General features: G+C 45.5%; 1 protein-coding gene across 3 annotated transcripts in view; it reads right to left on the reverse strand.

Moving 5' to 3' along the window:
- HSF2BP (heat shock transcription factor 2 binding protein) overlaps positions 1 to 22,077 on the reverse strand; it is a 117,609-nt gene that overhangs the window by 24,273 nt on the left and 71,259 nt on the right. The window contains exon 9 of one of the 3 annotated variants that reach the window (XM_080376966.1): positions 3 to 8,833. The exons of 1 other annotated variant lie outside the window; for it this stretch is intronic. The gene's annotated coding sequence lies outside the window, so the exon portion shown is untranslated. Of the gene's footprint in view, positions 1 to 2; positions 20,814 to 22,077 lie in introns of those variants that run through there. One more of the 3 variants, XM_080376965.1, reaches the window with a different exon arrangement.

The following is a 22,077-nucleotide window of genomic DNA, read 5'->3' on the forward strand; positions in this document are numbered from 1 at the left end:
AAATATCAGTGAAGCACTAACAGAAGCTTCTTAGCATGGATTGTACAAACCTGTGCAGGACTTTGGTACTCATACTGTCCCCTCTTCCCTGCTATCTGTGCATGTGCTGTCTAGATGGCAAGCCTTCAGGGTTACCTTTATATACTCACATGCATGTCCTGCTGCAGAGCTGTGATAGCCAGAGCTGCTAACCATGAGGGAAATGGGCTTGCATATGCACAGGAACTTAATTCTTACTCCCATGATTTCTTCCAAGGAAAGATTTACAAAGATGACCAACGATGGCTTTAGTCTTCCTGTATCTAGCTACGCTGCATCCCTTTCAGCCTAGGCTGTACTCTCTCTAGCAGCAGGAATTGGTTGTTGCATCCAAGTGGACAATAGTTTGTGCAGTGATTTACAACAAAATTCTCTTCTAACTCCTTACTCTGATTGTTTTTTTAGAGTTGACTTCAGTACTGCAGCTATATGGAAGTGAAGGTATCTCCTAAGACCTCTCAGCGTGTGTAAGAACAGAGGAGTGCAGAGCTGGCATGGGACCCAAAGCAACACTTGAGATTATCAGCCCCTACTGCCTTGAAACTGTGAGCTTTTACTGCCACATGCTAAGTAGAAGCCCTTGCTGCCCTCCCAAAAGAGAGGAGTGGGGACAAGGAGGCAGGGACAAATCAAGGGCTATGTGGAGTGCCCTGATTGATAGACTGGCCTGCCTTAGGCAGGTCAGTAAGAAGGCAGACTCCATATTACTCACATTTAGCAGTAGATCAACCTTACTCTTAATTATGTCATTTCTCTAGAGCACATTTGCCTCCTTCTCCTTCAGAGCGGGGTGAGAGGGCACCATCTATGAAAGGATTAAGCATCAGTCCCTTTAGGGATGCTTAGTCAGTGAACCCGTGCTTCTCATTACATACTTTCAACCTGCTGTCATTTGATAATTTTGTGGAAGGGTTTGTAAGTTTGTGCTGTCTCAGAAATTTCTGCTTCTTCATTGCAGCTGTACTCAGAGGGGATGCTATGTGCACAGTAAGTCTCTCAGTGAGACCGTGGCTAATTGCATCAGGTCATAAGGAAGGTCTTCTAAAGTGCTACTGTTGCAAACTCTGCCTGCATTCCCAGATACAAGCCAGGCTGCTTACAGATCCATCATTGGCACCAATAACTAAAAAGCTGCAGATGATAGAATTTACACGATGTGAAGCAAAAATTAAAAAATACAATTGTTTTCTCAACAGTTGTGCTGACTTTGAAAAGTAAGACATGTAAAGGGTAGAAATCGTCCATCTAAGTAAAAAGAGCATTTTATTACTTGATTTCTTTTAGATCAGAATACTAACACTGAATACTATCATTTGACCATCCAGATTCCAAAAGTCATGTTATTTTATTCAGCTGGCCCCTATTTTTCTTTTTTATTGAGCCCACAAACTTATCTTTGACTGGAACAACTACAAATTCTAAATTCTTGAGTGCAATTCTCTGGAAGGCAGTTTTGAATTTTAACTTACTCTGTCCCTTTTCTGGATATTCCCATCTTTACGTTTCTATCAAAGATCCCTGTCATTTCCATCTTGTTTCTGTAATGCCCAAAGCAAAAGAAACCTGTTGTGTTACAGTCCACAGTGCAGGTAGAGGAATTGGGAGGAAGATATGTTACATTTTGCACAGGTAGCAAGAAGTCTGCTGAAGATGGGAAGCCAGGGAGCTGATTTTTGCAGTGGAAGTCAGAGCTGATTTTCTACCTCTGCGTTTCACCCTCTCCACAGACTAGCAGGCTCAAACCAGGATGATTGGGATTAGGATGAAGTGAGATAGTGTAAAAGAAGTGATCTCATCTCAACGCAAGCACTTCACACTTGTCTCCCACTTGAGCTGGTGTGTTAAAGAACAGAGCTGTTTACCTGTGTGCAGTAAACTTAATTTACAGTGGGTACACAGCCTGCATTGCACTACAAACAGAAGTATCCCTGCTCCTGGATTGCTGCTTGAAACAGGCAGAGAGCAGAGAGCACGGTTCAGACTCCCTACCTGAATGACAGACGCCTAATGCCAGCCACTACAGTAGTTTCCTTGTTTGGATGGGAAGGATGGGCAGCATCAAACAATGGGCAGATTCATATCAGATTTTCTGCAAAACCTAAGAATCAAATCCTCTTTCCTATAAAACAAGCTGCCTTTTCAAAAAGAAGAGTAATTTAAGGTCAAATACTTTCATCCTAAGCAACATAAAATGAAAAATAGCAAAATTTGGTTGGCATCCTGTGTGGTTTACCAGTGGTCCCTCAATCAAGAGGAGGAATGCAATGTCCTGCCTGCACGATGCAAAGGCCAGCAAGCCCTGTCGCAACACCTCGTGGCAGCAGAATGACATCAGGTCACATTACATGGGAGCATGCCATGCAGAAAAGGTCATATGCTGGGCTCCAACCCAGCCTGCCCCACTTGGAAAGCAGTTTCTATACCCAGCACTGGCTGCCTTGTTCTGGAAAATGCCTGCTCAGGCTCAGATTCCCACAGGGCTGTGGGCAAATGCCACCCAAGCCCCTGACAGCAGCTGATCCCTAGCAGGGAAGCTCTGAGCAAGCACAGGCAGTAGGGAAAAATAAAGGAGTCGAAAGGGAGGGCTTGATTCTAGAAAGAGAAGAGGACCAGGTCACTCTGGGTCTGGTCACCCGTACAGGGTGTTTCACAAACACCAGACCTACGTGAACTGAAGTGGCTGCCGAAAGCTGCCCAGGAATGAACTCGACCCTCTTAGGACAACTGCAGCTGACGGACTCCCTTGCAGGACAACTTCTTCCTTTCTTTCTTCCTTTTGCAGTATTTCCTAAGCTGCTGCAAGCTAAATGTAAACCCACAGGAGTTGGCAGATACCGGCAATGTCTGGCAATGCGCCTGTGGGTATAACCAGTCACATCTGTGTCTTCCCTACCTGGTACAAATTACTGTGTGCCACCGTGTCATAAAGCAGCGATCTGTGCCCTTGCAGGCACCAGCTCTCCATGAGATGGCTCCATCCCTTGCCCATCCATTAACCCCTTTGCAACAGCAGCCAGGCTGGTTTCTGCCCAGCCCCACAAACCCCTGGGGAATGGTGGGCAATGTGGTCCCCAAAGTGTGGCTGTGGGGTGTGGGCCAGCATTGTGAACCCAGAATGGTCTCGCACAATCTTGAAATGAAAACCAACCTTCTTAGGCAGGAACTGTGCTTGATTTTGCATGAGGTATCCAGGCACCCTGTAGCACCCGCAGCAGTGATGGCCACCGGGAGCTCAGCACATGTCCCCCGGTGGTGCCACACTGTGCCTTCCTCTCCTACCCATCCGACCACCGGTACACAGCATTATATATTCCCCCTTAAAGGGACTCCACCCTGCTTAATTTGTTAGTTTTGTACCATCAGAGTCTTACTAAGGGATGGCATCCAAGCTAGGCTCTGGCTTATCCCCATTTATTAAAATGCCTACCAGTTTGGATGCTTGTAGACCTGATGGTCTCGCTGCTGCAGCAGGTTGGAAAGAGAACACATTCTAGATTCCCCTAGTTTTTGGGACATAACAGGGCTTTTGTGGCTAGCCATGAGGTCTGGTACATTCACGGAGTGGTGTGGTTCAGTGCTCAAGCTGTAACACTCAAAGCCTGGCTTAGGGCAGGTAAAGGAAATGTAGCCACTAAACCACCCATACTGCCCACCTTTACAAATGACCCATGGTTTGCTTCCCCACACAAGGTGCAACACAGTCATGTGCATCTGTTAGTCAGTGAGGCAGAGAGGGAGGACACTTCTTACAAGGGCATGTTTCTCACCCATTTGGCACCCATGCAAAGGGTGATGCTCTGGCAGAGTGCCAGCCATCAAGGAGACACATTGTCAGATGCTGGGATGCTAAAATGAGATACCAGCTCTATAAGGGCCACACGATCTAGCCTCTACTTTCACACACAACCACCTTCCACATCCCCTTTCATCCTTCTTCATGCAGCCACTGTGGCCAGTAAAGCACCTGCACCCCAGCACCCAAAATACATCTGCCTTCCCCATACTGGACATCAAGACTGATACTTGGCTCAACGCTTAGACTGCTTGAGCTGCTCTAGGACTTCAGGTGAAAACCTGCCTCTATTGAAGTCAACAGCAGTTTTACCTTTGGTTTCAATGGGGAGTTAATTTTGACCTGTACGGTGATGACTTGCTGTTTAGCAGAAACCCTGCCGGCCATCAGGCAGAGTCCACATCCATTCTCATCCCTATTCTGCTCTGAGAAGCAACGTTTTCATGCCTCAGTTTCCTCTTCTGTATCTAAAAGGAAGCCCAAGTTGAAAATGCACCTTCCCCTTCCTTGTGAAGTTCTTTGATAGAGAAATCTAAAATACAAAGTAAGAGCTAACATTGACCTTTACTTTTCTTTACTGTATCCAGACCTATTTAGTGCCTATTTATGGCAACCTGGTCATTAGCACTATAAGAACAAATTCAGCACAAAGAAAGCTTTAAAGCACTGAAGTGGGGTGTGCCGGGCTGTCAGAACAGCTATTGTACAATGCTTTCCTCCTTGCTCTATCAAAAGACAAAAGCTGCATTTGATGATTGAAGACACAAAAACCAGAATAGCAATGGGAGCTCCTCCTGCAAAAAAAAGGAATTCCTTATTTCCTAAACCCCACATTTCTCCTTTCCTCCATGCTGCTGGGTCCTCTTGGATCTCTCCAAAATGGGATGGGAGCAGGACTCTTCCCCTAGCTTCCAGTTCACCTCTTGCAGCCCCTCAAGTCATTCCCAGGCTAAGCTACTCCAGCAGTGTCAGAAAAGCTTGTGATGTCTACATTTTTTTGTCTCTGTTTTTTCCGATAAACAACAGAGCAGGCAGCTGATGTGACATGTGGACAGTCTCTTTGTCAGGCAGGGAGCTGCTGCCACTTGCTGGCATCCTATCATGTGCAAGTGAAAAGGTTTTCCCTTTTGCATTTCTTCCCATGGAAGGTTTCAAGGGTGAAAACACATTGAAAGGAGATGATGTACCTCCTGCTGAGCCTGGAAGAAATTTTCATTTATGGTTTCAGGTTCCCTCATAGCTCTCTTAGCACCCATGGGCCTTACTAGTGCACATTTCTTTTATTTCATTTTCTCTCTGTCCCTCTTCCTGGAGCAGGGCTGCTCAGTTCTAGTTCTAGAGCCAGGGGAAGACCAGGTGCCTTTGCCTCACTGAAACTCAGAGACAATGAGAAGACCTGAGTTAACCAGATCTTTCACAACTCTCCCTCTGAATTAAATTCAGGCTGGAATGGGATATTCATGTTTAGATGTGAATGACAGTGAGATTGCCTCAGAGAGAAAAAAAGCCTAAGAACCCTGTTGTGAAAACATAATGTCATAGTGGGTTTAGCTTTAAACTAAAACAATTGTGTTAGCAGCCTGATATCCCTTGGAAACTCATGCATAGGCACCCACTGTACATATACCATATATATATATATTGTCACTACATCATTTCTTGGTTTTTATTCAATTTTATTTCAAAATGCCCATCTGGCTTATGTTGCTGGCAATACAGCAAACTCCAGTCTTGATCAGTCCTAGGGATGTACCCACAATTCTGTGTGAACAACGCTGTGGAAGACACAGGTTTAGTAATATTTTCCAGCTTGGTTATGATGGAAATGGAAATCCAAACCCTCCTCAAAGAGGCACTAGGTTGTGCAAGTGGATGCAGCAAGGAGGGAAATACAAAAATACAAAATAAGCACTTATTTAAAAATACAAAATAAGCACTTTACTTCATGTGTCAGACCCTGTGGATGCTTGAAGGATGCCATGCTGTCCAAACAGACCTCTTCTGGCACCCACATTTCCTGGGAGATTTTATGGTTGACACAAATAAGTTGTAAGGAGGGGGTTCATTCCTCCTAGAAAGTGCACCACAAAATTCCTGGGGAACACCTTTCTGCCCAGGAGGTGAAACTGTGCTGTGAATCATGTAAATGCAAGGCATATCCATCATGAGAAAGTTCTGTTTGTTTGTTGACTGTCGGTTTAGCTGGAGATTAGATAAAGCTTAATTAATGCAGTCCAGTTATGCTTTCTAGGCTAAATTCTTGACACGTAGATAAAAATTAATACAGAAAGTCACAGGCTTCCTCCAGCAGAAATCAAGGGAAGACAGAGCATTTTAACCACTAACTCAAAGAGCCCTTTTTACAAGACAAACCTTATTAGCGAGTTGTTATCTGGTCCATGCTCACAGACTCCTTTGCTTGGCAGACCAAGAGTCTCACCCTGGGAAAAGCCCCAGAAACAATCTCTCAAGCATGCCCTTTTATGACCCCAAATATCAATTTTCTACAGTCATTTGCAAATATTCTGCAACATGTTGGAGTTGCCCTTTTATCATTGGGGGAAATATCAATTCATTTACATGTATGTTCTCAGAATCACGAAGACTTTGCAAAGGTCTTATCAGAAACCTTTAGGGTCACAGTGACCCATAAATTAATGGCAGCCTTGTTCACAAAAATTTTACCAAAACCTCTTTACCTTCCAAGCAGATTCTGATCAAACAAATTAGTGCATCACCAGCTTTTCTTGCCTTTCACCCAATTTACAAACACAATGCCATCTGCTAAGTCACAGCAAATAATTCCTGTTTCTGTTACACTGATCAACTGAGTTCCCAATGAACCTCTAGTCCAATTCTCTCTGAAGCCCTTTTAGGAGTCAAATTCCTGCATGGTTATACACTACAGCTAACCAATATTTTTGTATGGTCAAGTGGCAGCCAAATGGAAAAGAAATGGACCAAAACTGGGATGGTGACCAAGGGAGAGACTAATATTAAGCAGTAAGGATAACTGCCTCAAGCTCTCAAAAAACACCTCTGGAAAGAGGACTAAATGACAAAAAAATACCTTGAAGTTTGAAACACCTCAAGATTATGAACCAGACTAGGTAATGCAAGGGAGAAGAATGGAGCTAGGTGTTAACCAAAGGCAGAAGCAGTTTGTTGAGCTTTTCCCCAGAGAAAGCAAAGCCCACAAGCCAGGGCTGAGGAGAGCAAGGCAAAACGCAGCAGAAAGAAGATGAGCAAAAGAAGAGGCTGGGACCAGCTGATATCCAGAGCTATGGCCACAACATCAGTGGGAGCAAGGCCAAAATGATATTAAATCTACAGAAGCATTGTCAAAATTCATCCCCCTGGCTGAAATGCCACAAATTTGAGGGTCAGCTACAGGCCAGCTACTCCAGCCAAGTCAGGCAGATCCCAGGGGGGAACATGTTCCAGCACATCCAGCAGACCTAACTTTGGCTACACCTCCTGTTATCAGGCCCAGCACTATGTCAAACCTGACAGGTCTGCACAGCCTTTCAGCAGGACAAGAGGGTCACTGGAAGAGCACAGCTTGCACAGTGTGAGCCACAGGGCATGAGTTAGTACCTGGCAAGCTACTCCTGCTCTAACTGTGCTGCATTTGTAGCCAAGGAGCCAAGCACATCCGTCCCAGGACAGCAAGGCCAGGTGTCCCAAGGAGGAGCAGTTGAGAAGAGTAAGGCGTTCAAAAAAAAAAAGAAGAGGAGGCTGTCTATGCTGCCTGTGGAGCTGGCCAAGGGAGCAGAAAGAGTAAATGCAAAGAAATTATAATCAGTTAAAATATTTGTTTTACACGTGGAAGAGAGGAAAACAGACAGGGAGATAGCATGCTAAGACTGCAGATAGTAATTTCCATTCTTCTTCTATAATACACATCCCCCCTTTCTGCCTGTTTTCCTATGGAAACAAAGCACTCTGATCCCCTTCCCCTGACTTTAATAACTTTTGAACTTATTGGACAATTTTGATTAAATTTACTGAGAGGCAATGATATCAATGACAATTTCATTCCTATATGAGTTGCCCTGGCTGAGCAGAGAAGAGAATTTATCCTATTTGAGAGACCAGTATAAACTCACCATTTACCAAGCAAGAGAGGATCCATGTGTGCACATGCCTCTGCAGGGGTGAGGAAGAAAGAGGATGAGAGAGGTGTCCAAACACAGTAACATCTCTGGCCGAGCTCATATCCTCTTAGACATCAATGCCAATCAAGCACTAGACATGTTGCCTCGCTGGTAATGTGTTTGGGAGACATGCTACTTGCAACAGCACAAAACAAGCTCTCCGTTTGCGTGCATGTGCATCACAGATTTCAGATTATACCCTCAGGTATGGTCAGTGCTCGTGCTAAAGTTGGGGGAGCACTGCTCTAGCCACTAACCACCCACCTGCAGGCACCTGCCTGCCCTTTCTACCAGGGGGCAGAGCTCTTTCCTGCCTCCAAAGGACAAGTGTGAGGCACCCATCTATAAGTGAGTGGGAGGCCCTTCAGCATGGGTGCTCTTCTCCTGCTTTTTGGCTGTCTATAGGCAGTGCTAACACCAACCTGCATAAACCACCAGAATAGGAACAGAAAGCATAACAGAACGATCATATGCTTGGTAGAAGGCCAAATGCTGACAGCAAAGAAGCCTATACGGGCTTGTTAACCTACTAAAATAACATAACTCTTTCCCCACCGGCACATTCATACATGACTTCTGCCACAACAGGTCAGTAAAGAATTATTTACCAGATCTGCAGCACAAAGGGTAGGAAATGATAGCTGGGCCCTGCTGGGAGGGTGGAGAAAAATGCAGTAAACAACAGAAAACTGTTGTGCTGGTGGTGACTGTAAGTGCTTTGGTGCTTTTCCTCTTGCTGAAACCTCTGATGGCAGCTATAAATCTTTCGCTGTCGCTTGCAGTGGGTATTTACTAATTACAGCATCAGCATGTCTTGTCCCAGTCCATGGGTTCTTGGGATAGCCTAGCAAAGGAGCAGAAATAGTTTTGCAATGAAAGTATGTTCAGGGAATGAATGTCTCAGCACTGATCTCTCCACTGCTCTGGCACCAGCACTAGGAAACTAGGGATCACAATACAGAGAACAAGGATGTTAATTCTGCCTAAATAACAGACTGCGTTTCCTTTCCCCGGCTGTTCTGGGGAGCTAATTACACAGATTCCCAAATCAAAGAAAAACAAAACAGTCTGCAAACGATTGCAATGTTGATGTGTTGGCAGTCCAAACCATGACATATGGTCCTTCAGTATGTCATCCTAGAGAACAGGCTCACGAGCAACGCTTCTTACGTAAAATAATGTCGTAAATAACAGAAAGAGGCTGATTTTAGAAATGTACTTGAGGTGGCCTCCCTAGTTCCACAATAAGACAGCCAGTGTTTCACAGAGCTGTTGCCAGCCTGGTGATAGGTTCCCAAACGTACCTCACTTGAGGGGGAAGGAAGGTGAATCATATCCAGACAGGATCCCAGCTTAGTCAATACCCACACGCAAACTTTGCTAAAACACCACTAAGGTTGCGAAGTCAAGATTTTGGCCCTAACACTCGCTGAGCACCATGTGCATGTATGTGTGCCACCAACCCTGTTCCGGGAGTGCCCCGTGGTGGTGCACCAGCCTTCACACCCCTCATCAGCAGGATTCAGACCTCGAAGTTCACCACCCAGACTCCTGCCGTAGACATCGTGGAGTAAGGGATGGCTGCATGGACCCTCTGTGGCCCAGCAGGGAAGAGAGGTGAGACATGAGTGCCCCAAGGGCTTTCACATGCCTTTGTCCACAGCAGCCACATGGAGGTTCAGCACTCTGTGGTCCAGCTGAGGAGATGAGCATCACTCCTGGTGGCACAGGGCTTCGGCCATTCCCCAAAAGTGAGATGCTTCCTCTCTCCACCTCCTTCATGCTACCCTTGCCCAAGCTCTTCTTCCTTCACCCTGGCAGCACCTCGCTTCATACCTTTGCAACCTGTCCCACTGCCACCACCCCACCTCAGAAGCTGGTCAGCTCCCCAGTTTGTCCTCTATCCCCCACGGGCACCCTGGTATAGCCCAGCTGGCCTTGCGCAGAAACTCTGAGGATCAGACCAATGCTCCTTCTTGGCAAGCACAGAAGTGAATTTCACTGTGCAAAGTTTAAGGACAGAGATGATTTATTTTCTCCTTACCCTTGGGCCTATAAAGTTCAGCTGCACAGAGCAGCCAACCTTCATCGAGTGGCTCAGGGCATTGAGATCAAGATTTTGGCCCTGAAGACAGGTAACCCAGGCTCCCCTGCCTGCATCCTCACCCCACCCTCCTTCAGGACCGCAGGGTGGTAGGGAGAAGACCCTTAAGGTCATCATTTTGCTACCTGTAACCCTGGGCAATGGATTATTTTTATGTGCCAAACACCTGCTCTGGACACAAGTAATTTGCTGTGGAGTTTATTATTCCAGGAAAGGCTAAAGGGACACGGTACCATGGCACTTGCCTGCCTTACTGCATGCTGAAATCCCGAATTCTGACATGCCGAGGGCCCCAGGTTGCCTTCCTCTCCCCATGCCTGCGTTTGGCCTTCAAACGGGCAAATATAACTCCGGTAACGGCATAGAGGAAACCTTGGAGAGGCCACAGGAGCCTTGTGCCTCTTGGGAAGGAGGCAGCAGATAAACAGGATTAGGGAATTTTGCATAGCTCAACCTGCCAATTTCTGTAAAAAGGAAATGTAGGCAGTGCCTGCAGCCGTGATTCAGAGGAGAAGCCTTTGAAATGACTGCCAGGAGAAACGTGTTAAGATACAAGCTGCTTTTCCTCCGCAATAGGTGCAGTACAGGGAACAGCCCTCCTCTGTGAGCCCCCCTGCGCCAGGCACAGTTTGTGGTGCACAGCCGGATGGCAAGAGCCCTGGGAGCCAGGCAAAGCAGGCCTCATCCTGCATCACAGGCTCCAGCTGCTGCTGGCATTCAAACAGGGAGGTCAGCTGCAAGATGTTCTGTTATGGACCAGACCAACAAATTTCATTAAGAATGCTTTTTCCTGGGAAAATCTTGGGTTTTTTTCACCTCTATTTCTTTTTGTTGTTGAAAAGCGCAGACCTGAAAAGTAAAATATTTAAAACAGGGTAGGAAGGGGTTGGGTTTGGGGTTTCCTTTGGAGAAAGTGTTCGGATTTTCAGGTGAAAATGGTTAGTTTTCAACTCCGCATTGGAAAGGCAGCTATTCCATGAGGACTATAGCATGTGACACCTAGTCTCACAGCAGCAGGCATATTCTGCAGTGGTTAGGACTTCACCCTGCAGGAATGTGATAATAGAGGGGCAACCCTAGCATCACATAACTCTGCCCTTAGGAGTCTCACACCCCCAGGAGGAGATTACATGCCCTGAACTTGCCTCTGCTCTGGGACAAGGGGAGCCACCAGCAACTCTCCCCGAAAGCAGAGCCCCTGGCATCCTCTCCCCACTCTTGGGCACAGCACCAGAGGATGAACACTGATTTTTCAGTGAACTCTCTATGAGCACGCGCTCAGTGAAGCCCATGAAGGCTCTGCTCATTAAACCCAAGGGGAACATACTGGGAGAAAGGGTAAGACCACTGTAAAAACAAATTGCTGCTGTGTGATCATCCCCATGGTGGTCCAGCCCAGCTGATACAGTGTCACTAGACTGCCTTGTTTGTAATACTTGGCATTATCAGTAGTGGCTGTGCCTTTTTGCCCTTAGATTTGGCTGGGGATGGTGCCTTGAAAGCACAAAGCCAGGCTGGAGCAGTTTAGGGGAGCTGGAGACAGGGGAAGGAAGAAAATCAGAGCAGAAACCACCACAGCATGCCTTGTGGCACACCTGTAGGGGTACTCTGACAGGGACAAGGATCCCTGATAAAACAACAGTAACACTCACCATCCCAGCCAGAGGACAAGCAGCTCTTCCAGCTGCCTCTGCCATGGAACCAGAAATCTTCAGTGAAGAGCTGGGATAGGCATGTGGGGACAGAAACTAGCACAAAATGATGGAGTTGGTCTGGAGAATGGCAAAGCCCAACCCAGGGTTTCTGAGGCAGGGACCAATCCATCTCTCAGAAACACAGACAAAGGGTTGCACTTATGAGGTCTGCGGCAGCACACGTGACCCCTGGGGAGGCAATGAGGTGACCGGTGTAGGGGCGGTGGTGTAAGGTGGTGATTTCATGTGTGCCTGGGGTGCTCATGCTGGATTTGGCCGGCCATGTCTCTACGTGTGAGGGGAGCAGCGCATCCCTCGGGCAGCTGCCAGCAATGGAGCTCCAGGTCGGGGTGGCTGCTCCCGTCTTCACGAGAAGGCTGAGTAGAAGTCTTTGCAAGAAGCCTGAGTCTACAGGCCTTGCACCTACAGGGCCAAATCAAACCCCAGCACATGTAAACACAAAAAAAAAAGCTGCACTCCTGGAGTACTTAGTTCTAACCAAGGACAGCTAAAATGAAGAAAACGCTAAACTTTTAGTTCATATATACATATATTAATTATTTATTTGCAGGTACTGATTCAGAAAAGCTTTTTTTCAAAGTTGGTCTGACAGCTTTCTGTTCAAAACTACTTTTCTCCTGCAAGTGACACCCACCACTAGCAAGTTATATGAGCAAAAAATAAAGGGAGGAATCACATCTAGTTTCCCTACATCTACTCTGAATTTGCTCATTTTGCACTGGATGATATTTGTTCTATCCCTCAGGGTACTCCTGTCCTTGGATGAGATTTTATTGTTGCTCTTAAATCCTGTTTGGATGGACTTCCAGCAAGCCCCAGACAGCTGAAAGCTTGGTTGCACAGCATGTAAAACAGGACCATTTGGTATGTGGTGCACGGAGCAGGCATGAGAAGAACCTGCTTCTTCAGACAAGACCTTACGTGTGGTGGGCAGGTTTCCAAAGCAGCCCACCCATTGCCTGCTCTCCTGGGCCTGCGAGGCTGCAGATAACCTGCTTTGTTGGCCCACTCCACAGAGCCCTGTGTCCAGCCACGTCACCCACCTTCAATGGCCAAGCCATCGCAGTGTGTTAAGGCAGGCCCTGTTGGCTCTCAGGAGCCAGCAAGCACAGTGCCAAATCGGCAGAGGTTGGCAATGCCCAGGGCTGGGAGGGAGGTGGAAGACCTGGTGTGGAGGAAGGGATGGTGGCCCCAACCATGCAGTACAATGACATGCTTATGGAGATCCTGGCAGCAGCTGTGCTTGCTGGCAGGCCAAGGGATGGCCAAGGTGGTTAGCAAGCTGAGCTGTGTCCTGTGCTGTCCTGAGCACCAACGCATTTCAGTGCTAAATGTTCTTAAATGTTGGACCTGAAGTTTTACCCTGGAATACACCCTGATAAGAAACTCATCTCCCTCTCTGAGTCTTTGTCTCTCAGGTATACTGTATATCCAGTTAGATCTACACAGAGATTGCTTAGGACATTAGAGACAGGCAAGAGAAGCTGTAAGTAAAAAAAAAAAAACCCTCAAAGAAAAGTTAAAAAATACCAAATATCGCACAGCAGTCCAAAATAATAGCTCAACTCAACTGCTATAAAAGGTGAAATTAAAAGAGGTCAGTCTGTACAGCTGTGCGATTTTATGCCAGATAAAGGATCTAGCTTCTCATCTGCTAGACTATTTCATCATTAGCTTTTCCAAGAATCTATCTCTCTGCTAGTAATGTCAAATAAATCTTCACTAAAATGCAAAAATGTTTATGATTATACCTACTGACCCGTTCTTTTATTAAATGAGGACAACAGGATGATGCCCTGATATTTGCTAATGGGTTACTCCCATCTAACCTTTTCTTGTTCAACCAGATCATTGGTTTTCATTTCATCATACAATAGTTGCCAATAAAATTAAGTCAATTAAATTAAAAGTCTATTATGTTCTTTGAAATCAGGCTGAGACCTTTTTTCCTCAGTCAATGCTCTGAGAAGACTTTTGATAGGGCAGCTGGGAAATCTGGAGCAGTTTCTCATCTGCTGTAAATTGGTTTAGCTTTTCAAAAATCAATACAGTGGCATCAGCTTACCCCAGCTGAGGGCTTAAACCCTGATGTGTACGAATAAGCCTCAAGCATGATTTGGGGCCAAGATTTAGATCTAGAATTACTCGTTCATGCAATCTCAAAGACCTTGTCTACTTATTAAAGTGGTAGCAGTTACCTATAACATACCTGGTGCAGTTACACCATCATCTCTTCCCTATGTAAATATCCCTATTCCAGTATAAAAATGACCTTTTAGATTTAACTTTAAATGTGAGCTATTCCCAAGAGGCATAAGTGAAATCAATAAAAGACTCTAATGTCACATAGTCATGTCTGCATGAAGCTGCCTCCTTTGGTTTTCTGATATAAAATATTTCACCACATTTTTTCCAGTAGACAAGACCTTAATATCTCATTCAGAGATTATTTAAATAAAAAGGCAAACAGAGAAGGAATGTTCTACATCCTAACAAAATCCTAAGCTTTAGCCTTGAAATGCCATTCAAGTATCTTAAGAACTAGTAGTGGATATTACAACTATAAATGGTCTTAATTTGCAGACAAACCATTCACTTTGCAACATCTTTGAAAGTGACTTAACGTTTCTGGGCCAGGCTTCCAGTAAATTTTTGCCAAAATCAGCTGCCTCTTAGAAAAGAACACTTAGACATTTAGCTATTTCATCCTGAATGAAAAGACTAAGGCTGATAAGGCAGGGTGCCCACAGTTTATTCCCCTGCCTTACTGTAGGACAAATGTTTTGTGAAGAGCTGAACATGCCCCCCACTGCCCCCAGGATATGTAGGTGAGGGGAGCTCAACCACCTCAAATATACCCAGCGTGACTCGTGGCTGATGTGGTCCCCAGTTCTGTCTCATCTTCTGTTCACCCACAGTGCCTCTGGCACATCTGATCAAAAGACAACGGGGAACAGCCTCTCATGTGGTGGGGCAGGACAGATGCCTCCAGTCAGTCAGTGGGAGATGCTAGGTTCCAGCCAGGAGCTCCAACCCATCCAAGGGAGCACCCTGGGGCAGGACATCTCATAGGAGAAAAATGAATTTGCTTGCTGCCCAAACAGTTACAACTGGTAGGTAAGCCTAGTGGCACTGGAGCCATGGCTTGGCAAGGTCTGGGGGCTGCAGTACGAGGCTCGGCTCTCAGCCACCAGGAAACCTTGGACTGCAGCCTCCAGCAGCAAGACATGGGCTACAGTCCCATAGACTCCTGGTGGAGCGAAGGACACCAGCTGGAAGCGGCCAGGTGGTTTCCTTCAGTCTCATAAGGTGGGGGTGAGATCTGCTTTTCTACAGCCCAAAATGGCAGGCCTGGGAAAGACAAATGGTATCATATCAGTTTTAGAGGCCCAAGACATTCTGATTAACCCTTTAGATGGCATAGAGAAGTGGGCTTGCTCACATGACCCCAGGATACATTTTCCTTTTTGTGTCCTAGTGTGTTTTTGTGTCTTCTCCATAATAATAAAGAACAACTGCAGATCTTTAAATAAGATGTAAAATTCTTACAGGGCTAGTGAAAACGTCAAGAATAAACTTAACCAGGACAACATCATCTAGCTCAGGTGACTGTCTTGGATGCTTTTTTTCAATTTGAAAGCAGTGAACCTCCCTTAATACTCTCAGAATTCTGTCAGAAGTCATCTGTAAACCCTTAACACCATATCCATACTGCTGTTACATTTGAACCTCCAGCCCTCTGTTAGCAATCATCCTGAAGAGCTGGCACACAAGTAGAAAGTGTTTTAACAGTCTTCCTGCAGATTTGATAGCAAAGGCAGCACAATCCCCACCAAGCCTAGACAAACTGCTGTGAAAGGAAGGCAAATAAAGACCTGGAAGAGCTTTTTCATGTGGATTGAGAGAAGAGGTTTACCCAAAAACTTTAAAGCAAACTTGGGAATTAACACTGAACAGCTTTGTCTGTATTTCCAGGTGAGAGACTTCGTAAGCAAAGCTTTAACTCTCTGCTATCACAAATTCAAACAGTGAAACAGCTCCTAACCCTAATTAACTCAAAATTATTGACTTCTTAGAAAAGCTTTGAAGCACAGAAGGGCTTTCTATCAGCCAAACCTACAGTGCAGACCAGAGGTTTCCCTATTCAAACTTCAAAGTTTTTCAATTTGCATCAGACGTATAAACTACATGCAAATCACACAAGATCTACCAATGTATTTTGCTCCTAGAGAGCATTTTTCTAGGATAAAAGCTTTAAAGTGATCTACAAATTTTTAACTGTAAGCAGAAAATCCCAACTTCTTTTCAGACCCAAGGGACATGAAAATGAATACAAGAGATACGGTCACACGGTCAAAAGGCAAGGCAAAAACGTCCCTTGCATGGTGTTGCAAGGGGCACAGGACAAGAGGTCAGGGTCAGACCTTCCTCTGAGCCTATCTCCTCTCTGCCACTGAGCAAGGAATAGACTGGAGATATCCCAACATTTTTTGCTGCGGCAGTCCCTACTCAGGCTAGAGACCTTCAGGAGAAGGGTAGAAAGTCTAACACTCTCTTTCCTCAGAGAATCTTTTCATACATTAATGGGTTTCCAATTCTAAACAGACTCTGAAATGATGTAAACAAGACTCGGTTGCTTGTTGTTAATGACTCTGGTGCGTGCAGTTTCATCAGCCCTGCATAGATCTAATTTTTGCTGAACAATCACTGTTAAGCTGCTGGAAACCCATGTCATCAATTTCAAGAATGGTAAAGGTGAGCTTCCTCCCAGGAGATCCACACCCCTCTTGTAATTGTCAAATTAATGGAATTACGTTGGGGTAAAAGTGATGTAAATGAAGACAACATTTGCTTGGCAATTTATTTGTATCAGGGAAACATTATCGGTTCTGACATATCAGGTGGATTGCCTGTTCACTGACACCTTTGTAACACAACAGTGATTTTGATGACATCCTTAGGTAATGAATACAACAGGAGAGTTACAGCATTGAAAAAAACTACAGCATTTCCCATCTGCGGTACACATTAAATATCAGCCATGATGAGTTCCATGGGGCTACCCCTGTGTAGAAGTGAAGCAGTAGAGCTCAGATGCCTGCATTTTTGTTAAGGCAACACATCGCTTTACAGTTACTTCCAGTTGCTCACACAGAAATAGCATCTTGAGGTGCTTTAGTACATCACAGCTTAGAAAGCAAACAGTGATGGTCACAGGGGTGCGACATGCTTCTCATCATGTGAAACTTGAGAGCCACAGCCAGGACAGCTTGGTGTCAGCAAGAGAGAAAGGGAAGGGGATGCTTATACCTGGTGTGCTCATGGAAGGAACAGGGCTTGACCAACAGAAGCAGCAGTAGAATGACTTCTCCATCTCCAGGTATGCACCATGCCTACGATTCACTGATTCACTTGGCATGGTGGGTTTTAACAGGAAGCAGAAGAATAGAAGTACAGATTTACTGAACAAGGTACTCTGAGTCTGTATGTACTCTGAGTCTGTATATAGCAACCTTTGCAATCCAGCTACTTTTTCCTTGAAGAAAGTTCTTTCTTTATAAAAACCCAGGGGTTTGCAAATGAGGGACATCTGGGCTGATAAGTCACACAGGCAGAGAGAGCCTCTGCTGCACAAAATGGCCAGACAACAAAAGTATACAAGAAAAGCTGTGTCCCATGTGCCTTTCATACAGAACATGTAATTTGACAGTATATTACAGGAAATCTGTGTTGGAAGGGGTGGCTGAGAGGCTTAGCCCTGACTGATGAGTGAGGGGCACGTGTTGATAAAAACAGTAGAGGTGTGCAGTTCCTGTGCAGGATGGGTCACGCAGCACTGGCTTCCACCAGTGGCACCCATACACCCTGGGGCATCTGTCCACCACCCCACATTTGCTGAGGAAAGATGATGCAGGGTATCCCTTGCCTCTCCACTGGGCTCTCTTCAGGCCAGAGCTGCCAGGGAGACCAGCTGCCTATTCTAAGAAGTCTGCCTTGGCTGGTCTCCTCCCCTGCCTGTTGAGGCTCAGTCTGGGCCCTGCTGCATCTGGCTGCTTCTCCCTGAAGGCTTTCTCCTGGAAGACTGGAAAACCACCAGCAGCTCTCAAGCAGGAAAGCACAATCGTTGTAGGAGAAAAGAACAATGAGATAATGCATGAATGGGGGTGGGCAGCAGTGAGAAAGAAGGGCACTCATTTGATAGTCTGATTTACTGAGCAGGGGTTATTTACAATATCCACAGTGCAGTGATGGAGCTGTGGCTTTCATGGGGGTGACGTTTGAGACCAGTTCTAATAGCCAAGGGGTTCCTGCGTCATAGGTCCTGGCTTTCCTTTCCTGCCAGGTAGACGGGACAACTGGAGTGCTTTTTCCCCCCCTCTTCTTGCTTTCTGAGGGGAAGAGGAATTCCATTGCATTAATCTGGGAGCAAAAACTGACAGAACAAAAAGCAAATATTTCAGGACTTACAAAATCACAAGAGCTGGCAGCACTGTGTAGTTTTGTATGTTATTCATTCTAGAATGATTGGGAGGGACCTAACCAGTCCACTGGCAGAGACAGGGACACGTGGTGGCTTGTAAAACTCAGCAGAGAACAAAGTGAAAAGGTAGTGTAGCACAACTCCCTGCAGATGCAGAATTGCAGTGTGAGAGTCTTGCAGATCTAGTCTGTCTCTGTGAATGCCCTTGTTTCCTGCTGCATCCCCAAATCCCTGCAGATTTCAGCATGAAAAGGTGCTCTTTGAGCCTTTTACCAAACTGCAGGGGAAACAAAGTCCAACAGAGCATGACTTAAGGTAAAGGGCTTATTAACTCCAGGCAGTCGCCAAGTCAATGTGTCTAGACTGCAGGCAGAGCAGCTTTGATTGCCACTGCCTTTGGCATTTCAGTGGCCAGCAGTGTTTTGTGGTGTAAGTTCACCCTTACTTCACTCACAGTTCTCTGTGGTTCTCTTGGGACTTGTTTGATATAATGTGATCTTCTCAATGTCATCACGGTAAGGACCTGTGAGCCACATCCTGCACTGCTCACACATTTGATACTTTCAGAGCTACAGAAATATCCACTCTGAGGCTATCATCTCAAAGAAAAACTTAAAGATAACCTTCCAGAAAAATATCATATTCAGACTCTTTACGCCTTCTCTAAAGTCTGGAGCTTCAAAACCAGTTACCCATTATGGAATCACAGTTTAAAGGAGAGCAGCAGTTTGCATTTTGTTTCTAGACAGCCATTTATTAAAAATGCCAAGACAAGCAACTTCCCAGGGGATTACACTACCCCTATTTCTGCCTGTTGAAGGACAGACGTCTTAGCCACCGATCAGACCTTTCCCCATGGAAGCAAGCCTAACATCCTGCAGCATCTTGGTCTCCCCTCTTTCACTCCAGTTTGGGTTAGGAAGCATTGAAAGAGGCTTGACTGAAATAAAACTGCCGGAAACAAGATATTCTTAGACACAGTGGTTATGGTAATATGGTACCTTTGCAGGACAGAAATAAGACAATTTCTTTCGACAGGAACCAGCAGCCACAGAACCATTGACACTGGCAAAACAGGCTATGGCGAAGGAGTGAGAGACATCTTACAAAGCTAAGTAAATGCACTACAACAACCAAGATAATCCCAACAATGTGGCAGGTAAACAGAACAGGTTTTTCTCTGTCTAGACACACATACACACACACATCTATATATACGCATGCACACATGCAAGTATTTATATTCAGGTAGAAGCATTATTCAGACAGAGGTCTAATTTTAAGCTGATGATGCCCATTAGTGCAAGGCGTAACCAGCAATTTGGAAGCCCTTGGAAGTGTTTCCTTTTGTGGGTGTAGAGCTGCTAAATCGCATTGTAGAGGCAGCAATGTCTCTGTCTTAGGAAGACTGTGCTGCACAGCCCCAGAAGGCAGGCTGGTGCCCTTGCTTCCCCATGTGCCTTTCATTGCAAGTCAGAGCTAGGCTGCTAGTAGGATTTTCTGCCTTGTCACCTCCTCCTGCCCCTTTCACTGGAATTTATGTCAGCCTGAATCTGGCCTGGCTTATTTAAACAAAGCCATCAAAGAAAATGTCACTGTGTTTTCCTAAGCACAAATGGATTTAGAGAGCCTAGCGTAGCAAATGGCAATGTAAAATTCACTTGCTTTACAAGTACAATCCTGCTGATGTAAACCAAAACACATATGCCAAGGAAAAGTTAATAGTCACCTGGAAAAAACATTAACTGGAGTTACATCTATTTTCTAATGGCATATTGTGTATGTAACAAAACACCCACAAATAATTTTGGGACCAGGGATGTTCCCCTTCTAATTGTTTTCATCATGGGGGCCGCCAGGGCTCTTACGTGCGCTTTCGACTGCTGCTGTGAAATATGTTTGTTCTTGTTCTGCCTCTGCAGGAAATCAGAGACTCTGGCTTCCTGTAGGCTGCAGATGCTTTATTCTTTGTATTCCCCAAATAGGAAGTCCTGGGGTCGTTCTGCCAAATATATGGAAACTTAATTTCATTTCAACACAGGATTAATCACTAGGAAGTGTCAGGACATTGATGGGCTGATAACAAGACAGTTACAGCAGAAACCTTTTATGGGCACCAGGGCTGAAGCATTTGGCAACACACGTGAAGCTGTAAGCCTGCATCCAATGGGGAAGGAAGGCTACCTGATGAGAATTAACGCTGGCAATTGTAATAGCAGTGTTTTTTCATGCTCTGTAAACCTTACCAAATTTTTAAGCCTTTTTTATATTTTAAGAGGAAGGTAGATTGCTTTTGATGACTAACCCTTGTTTTTGATGACTAAGCTCTCTGTTTTTTCTCTACAAATCATAACAGCCCGCAGTGAACGTCCTCTCACTTACCACAGGCTGGCAATGGCACGCCTCGCTCTGTTGAAGGAAAGGCTTCTGATTTGCACCCTTAGAAGTCAGAGATCAGTCCCTCACTGCCACTGCATGTCACAGGGGGTGCAGATTTCTCAGGCTACTAGATCCAACGGGAACACTGGAAAAACCAAGTGCTAAATCTAAGTCCATAAGCAATTAAATGGAGTTTCACCAAGTGTGCTCAGGATTTCCATTTAAAACTGTTTAAACACAGCCAACACCACACTGCTGTGAGGTAGCAACTGTTCTTATACACATTGTAATGGCTGGGAAAAGTGAGACGCAAAGACTGAGAGCTTGGACCGTGCCCGTAGAGCTGAGTTCTTCATCAGCACTCAGGGACTGACAGCATCAATCTTTACGCTGTGTCCAGCTTTTGCTCAGGGCTCAAGATAGCTTGCAGAAGAGTTGCTCTACCTAGCATCCAGTTTTAACCGATCAAACCCCAACAGCATGACTTTCGTAACAGCTCCTCCTGTATTCCCTTCTGTGTGGCTAGCTGTTACAGGTCCCGTCTCTCGTACTGCACCCTGCTCATTAGATGGTTTTACACTTTTTTTGAGATCTAGCTTTAAGGACAGGTAAAACACTTTTATCATGACAATGGGCTGTGTTCATCTAGCTGCAACTGGGACAGAAATGCAGCTCTGTAAGGAATTAACATGTTTTATGGCAAACAGTTAAGGACAAGACAGGACTGTGTGAAACATTTCATGAATATAATGTCATTTGTGCCTTAGAGGAAGAGATCTGTCTAAATCATATGACTTTGTGAAGACAGTATGCTTCTAAAAACATATTCAGTTTAGCATTTTCTACAAGAAGTAAACAGGGAAGAAGGAATCTCCTTACAGAAAGCAAGAACCCCTTCACAGAGACCTGCAGGCATGTGGTGCCCAGCCCAAACTGCTCTTGCGCGGGATACAAATGGAGCTGTCACCTCCTCCCCTCTACAAACACACTGCAGCAACTGAGTATTTCAGTTTCTATCCTTCTGAGCTTGCGTGAAATCTGCTATGGAAAAGCAGTCAGTCAGACCAGCCCGCTGTGCTTTGCCTGCCTCCTTCATCTCCTCTGTCTGAAGCCAGAGATGAAAAAACTGGGTGTGTAAAGGGATGCCCTCTGCATGCCACATGGGATCACCCATCTGCCATCACCCTTCCCACGCAGCAGAACTAAGATGCTCACCAAGGTCTTGAGCAACCCCAGAGGCATTTCACCATGTTCATCATGTTCATCCAACACTATGAAAATGTCCCTTGACGAGCAAGATTAAAATGTTAACACTGTGCCCTGGGAATAAACTGTTGCATGCATAACTGGAGAAGCAGGGAAGCCTTGGGGCAGGAGTACACTACTATTCTGTCTGAACCCAGCTCAGC

Source organism: Falco punctatus (assembly GCF_963210335.1).
Source record: "Falco punctatus genome assembly, chromosome: 2".
NCBI lineage: Eukaryota > Metazoa > Chordata > Aves > Falconiformes > Falconidae > Falco > Falco punctatus.